Genomic DNA, 6,204 nt, shown 5'->3' with positions numbered 1-6,204 from the left:
TAGTTTATCACGTCCCTATATAGTCTTACAGATCCTCACATCCTTATAAAAATAAAATGTCTTGCCTTCATATCAGTTGTTGGCTTCCAAATGATCAGATTCAAAGATAAATGTCAGAAGTAAATATCAAGCAAGATTGAAAAAACAATAACTGCTCTTTAAAAAGCAACACAACATCATATAATCCAACACAATCCACTGAAGTTCTAGAGGGAACAGGTGTTCCTATTATTTTGTGTTCCTATTATTTTGCCCCCCCCCCCTCTGCTCACCACACACAGTCTTGTCCTCTGAAGTGGTGACGACACCTCCGGCTCGTACAGACAAAAATGAGCTGTTAACAAACAATCTGCACATGAAACGTCTCATTCACAGTCGTTTACTGTACGTGGGCATGAGGCCTTCATCTCACACACACACACTCACAGACACACACACACACACACCAGTCCATTTACCATCCCAGCAGATTTATGTTGATGCTGCAGCCTGCGGTTTGTTGTGATTGTGAGATAATTTCAGTCGCAGGAAAGGGACTGAAACACTGGCTGGAATTTCCTCTTTACAGGTGGAACATCTTTGAGAACACTGAGGGAGGCGGGGGGGAAGAAGGAGGAGAAGAAGAAGCATTTTACTGCTGGATTATATAATTATAGTTTTGCTGTGTGTGTGTTTTTCCTTATTTTTCTTATCCGAGGCCGTAATTACTGCACACAGCCACGGGTCGTTACTCCTTTCAGCTGGACTAATCTCACACAGGATGAATAGAAACTGTCAATCAGAGGCCGCACTCAGCAGCAAGACAAGAGGGGACTGATTGCTGCTGCTGCTGTGACACACACAGACACACACAGACACACACACACTCCTTCTCCTTCCTCCTTCCCTCCAGTGTTTCCACCCTCTCTGCTTTTTACTGACGCACAACTAAAACCCTTAAAAAGCAGATTTTCACCGTCCTTAACTTCTCCGAACGCTGCTCGTGTTCATGTTTCAGTCTGTAGGCGTGTTCAGGAAACCATATTTGTGTCACTCTCTCGTACTGTGTGTAGCATCAACAGCAAAAACGGTGGGGACACATGTTGCGGCTGCTTTTGTTGCTGTAGAGGATGTTTGATGCATCATGTGACGCCTCTTCGTGCTCAACAGCCTTTTTCTTGATGCAAAAAGGAAAAATAGACTCAAACAGGTTGGAACGGTTCAGAGAAAGACAACAATGTAAGTTTGCTACTTTGAAGGTACTGAAACGTAGTAAAAGTATTAAAGATTTCCTGTTTCTTTATAATAATGCCGCATTTCAGAGTAAAACGTTGTACTTTTTTTAAATCCGCTGTGTTTATTTACAGGAGAAGGATCCAACTGCCACAGCTTCTTGTTTTCTATACACAAATATATAATATCATCAGACACAAAAATACACAAATGTTTAACTTTGTTTCCCAAATCCCTGCAAACTTTACATCTCCCTGTTCCCACATTATTAAGCAACTGCACATTATTAGTAATTAATTGCATCCTTACAATGTTTATATACATTCTTATATATTCTTATTCCTTATATTTTGTGTAGTTCTGGTGAAGTCTGTTCTTATATCTTTTACATTTTGTGTAGTGTTTGATTTGTAATTTTGGGATCAATAAAGTACATCTGTCTATATGTATTTATGTGCATGTTAGCATTAACACTTAATGAATATAATTACATGAGGATTTTACACAATAAGAAAAAAAAGTGGAAGAAAATGCACCAATAATCATGTAGTAAAGTATAAATTATAACAATAGCCATTCTGCATAATAAGTAGTTTTACTTTTAATACTTTACTTTGCTAATACTTGTACTTCAGATATACATTTTAAAAGCTGGATTTTACTTCCTACATATAAACATATTTTTTACATCAGTAAAACCTGTGAATCTCTCCACCACCGCAGATCATTCACTGTCCTGTTCACACTTATAATAACTATATATTACAAATAACACAATAGACTAATGAACCAGTCTGTGTTGGTGACTGTTACTGGGACAGGAGATCTTCTCTGACCACTTCTATGAAACTCACTATTACATTTTAATTTTCTTCACATTATCATTCCTTCTTCCTTCCTTTATATTTTCTTTGACTTCCTCGTCCAACACTTCTGATCCTGAGTTGACTTAAATATATTCAAACAAATCTTGAAACACGACTTTCCCACATTGTTCTCCTAAAAGTTAGGATCAAATAACCCATGTGTACAACTAATTATTATAATCATTGAATAAAAGTTGTACTGTTTCCTACAGGTTCTGGCAGAACTCCCTGTATCAGTGAACTTTACAAATAATTGTACTAATGCTGCAGAAAGTTTTAATGATGTGAAAGCAACAAAATCAGAAGGAAAAACTTTTTATTCTAATCTCATCCTCATATATCTGCTAAGTTCTCAAAATGCCACATGTATTAAATCACTGCAGATGAAGAAGCACACATACACGCGCACACACACACACACACACACACACACACACACACACACACACAGTATCTGCTGCTTCATGACCACCACACGCACATCTCTGTATCTGTGCCCACGGGCCAGAAACAACGAGGGGAAGGATAATAAATTGTTTATTTGCACCAACACACCAACTGCTTCCGCTCCGTGTGCGGCATGCGCGTGACTGCGGCCTCGTGCAGATGAAGCTGATCAATCAGATCAATCAGCAGAGATTATACAGTATCCCGGGGGTCACGGGGAGGGCGCGAGGCCACGCAGAGTTCACGCCGCGGCGCGCACGAGCTCCACGCAAAGCTGTGCAGGAATGGCACAGATCTGAGCGCGTGGGGGGGAGGATATATGAAACTGTAAAGATGTTGTATTATTATTATGATGATGATTGTGAATATTATGATGATGCTGATGATTTAACATGACTATCAATTGTATTATTGACCTCGTTTCAGAGACAGGTGCATTCAAATACCTGCAGTGCGACGTTCATGGCTCATGCTGGTCAGTTTTTTACAGTTTCACACCAAATCCGTGTATTCACTGGTTTCACAACCTTTTATATACCATAGAAAACACCACTGGGAACTAGTTTCTGTGCCCATGTTCAGTAGAAGAGCGCTTCATGCTGATAGATTCAGGGTAAATCAGAGGGAAGTTGCCGTGTGGCCGCAGCCGGAGGAGGTGCCGGGGAACAAACTGGACGCGCACACGCAGAGAGGTGTTGTATTCTCTTCGGGGAGGAGATAGTGAGGAGAAAAATCAGACGCATTTATAGAAACGTGTCGGAGTGAAACATTGAGGAGGAGGAGGAGAAATGTGCAGGAGGCTGTGCGTAAAAACGTGGGAGATGTGGAATGAATCCAACTTTACGCACCGGTGTGTTTTAGTGGAACCACTGTTTTATTTTGCACATTAACAAACACACTGGGCTTTGGGGATGACATGATAAAAGAAATAAACTGTTGAGAAGAAATTAAGCTTCATAAAATATTTATTTCAGTCTTGGTGTTTGTCAAATTCAACCAACTTTTGCTTTTGTGTATTTTACAGTATAATAAAAAAAATTTTGTGCTTTTTGTCGTGTAATCTGCCACAGAACTGAAGTAATGATACACACTACAGGCTGTATAAATACATCTATACGTCTATAGCACAGAATTTGTGTTTATGGGCTAATTTCGTTCCAGCCAATGATTTAAAAAGCTGCCTGCGGCGACTTCAGCAGAGCCAGTGTCTAAAGAACTGCGAGTAATTTCATCTAATATTAGAAATATATGATTAGTTATTGAAAGAACATTAAGAATCGTACTTACTTCGTGCTGTGAATATATTGGACTCGTGTCACGTTGCTTTTCTCATCTGAGAAAAATAAAGAAAAGGAAGTTATTAGCAGTTTGAGTTTATTTTTCCTGACGCTGCCGATATCATTCAGGAAAAAACTTACGAGAGAATTTAAATTTACACTTTCACAATAAATAAATCATATATTCTCTCACTTAAAGTATTTTAAAGATCTACAAGTTACAAGTTACACGTTAAAATACAAAGATATGTTATGTTTAATTAATTGACAAATGCTCTATTTAAAGTAACATTTTAGGATAAATAACTATGAAATAAAGTCTTAAAAAGGTTATTTTATTTTGTGTTACTTCAACCACGCAGCTCCGCGTTGTAACAATATACATTACACACAAACACACACAACACGTGAATAATTCAGACGCAACTTAACGTGTATTTCTGCTGCAACAAGCTCATAGTTAATGTATGTTGTACTTTAGTTTACTCCACATGAACCAATACTGACACTGCAGTACTTTTACCACCACAAATACTACCATTAATAATAATAATAACAGTCAACTGCAGTAATGTTAAAATAAAAAGATCAAAAGCTTTATTCAGATACTTGTTCTATAATTAAAATAATAAGGATTCAATTTTATGACAGGAGTCAAAACGAATAATGCATTTAGATTTTTTGGGATATTTTGTGTCTATTTTCTTACAGCTCTGCTCCTCCTGCAGTTTCTTCTTCAAAGTTACAGACACACATGCTCCTCCTGCAGCAGCAGTGTGTGGAGGAGGAGGTGGAGGAGGTGGTGTCTGTGTTCCGGTTGAGTTCAGGACACAAACTGTCCCAGAGGAGGAGCAGCAGCAGAAGATCTCTGTGTCCCCAACAACACTTTCTTCAAACTTTACACTTCTCTCTGTCTGAAACTGTCCACACACACATGACGTCAGACAGGAAGCTGTCCCTCACTGTAGGTTTTATTTCACACACCATGAATTCTAAATACATGAATGAAATGTAAAGGTATGTGTGTAGTGGGCTTTTTCAAAATATAACAACACACCATGATGGAATATTATGTGCAGTTGTGGCTTATTTAGTTTTTTTTAAGTAGTGGTTATTTAAAATGAGTTATATTAATGCTGGAAATGAGCCAAAGAGAAATAAGGACTGAATATAACTTTTTATATCAGGATGTTGATTAAACCATTTTGAGGAAATGCAGCAACATGACAAACTGTTTCTTTACATGATAATAAAAATGACTTTACCTATATACACGTCCATAATTCTCTTCAGAAACTGGATTATGAAATAAACTGGTTGCTAAAATCTTGTGGAAACTTATCGTACTTCAATATAAATACATCCACACACAGACAGTGGTTCGTCTGCCCTCTCCTGACAGACTCCTGCTGCTGTGTCCTCCTCTTCATCCTCATCTTCATCTTCCTTATCTGAGGCTTTAAACTGGAGTGACAGTGAAATGGAAAGTAAAAGTTAATTTGAGTAAAAGTTGCTGTTGCTGCACTTCATCAATTTCCACTTATTTATAATTCATGAGGCTGTATTGTCTCTGTCATTTATTCTGAAAAACCTGCAGGATTTCACTGAAATAAGTTTGAACGTTTGACGACTTCTGATTTCTAATAACTGCTTTCTTAAATATAAGTGGTTTTGTGTTTAATCCGTCTTTGAATCAAATATTTACATATAATATTTCTTACCTTTCAGACGTGGTTTTCCTGAAAAAGACAGAAAATGGGAAATACATTTATATTTACAAAAGCTGATGAGAGACTTCAGCAGCATAATAAAAATGCTTCTCGCCGCGTCTCCCTTTGGATATTTAAGGGTTAATCTTAAAGTAAGTTGGTTTTTAGGGGGGGGGGGGAGATGGATGCGATGCTTCGACTGCAAATGAATCTCTGAAAAGCAAAGAGCAGCAAATGAATTCACACTTTATTCATCATCGCAAAAAAACATAAACTAGTTAAAAGAATTTGTGCAACAGAAACTTTAAATTGTGGTTTCTGATGTTTTATGATAAAATCCTTTTGTGATTGATGGATTTCTGACGAATAAATACTAAAAAGAAACATCAAAAAGGTACAAATCCATAATAATGATAATTAAACTGAAGATATTAGTGTGAAATAGCAATAAAAGTCAGTTTGAGTCTCAAACCAACTTACTGGATTATTAAAAATGTCTCTTCCAACCCCTGAATGAGTCTGTGTGTAAAGTCGTACATGTTTATACAATGCACAGTGTTAGCAGAGCCATGCAACTTGTTACTGAGGTGAAACTGCTGCACAGGGAGGAAGGCAGACCTGATCCTCGTTCACAGGCCTCCGACATGTTGCATCCTCACTTCTTAGGCCTCTGAACATCTTAACGTTCTAATG

Source organism: Hippoglossus hippoglossus, chromosome 18 (assembly GCF_009819705.1).
Source record: "Hippoglossus hippoglossus isolate fHipHip1 chromosome 18, fHipHip1.pri, whole genome shotgun sequence".
Taxonomy (NCBI): Eukaryota; Metazoa; Chordata; class Actinopteri; order Pleuronectiformes; family Pleuronectidae; genus Hippoglossus; species Hippoglossus hippoglossus.
The sequence above is the reverse complement of the archived record's forward strand: the minus strand, read 5'-3'. Positions refer to the sequence as shown.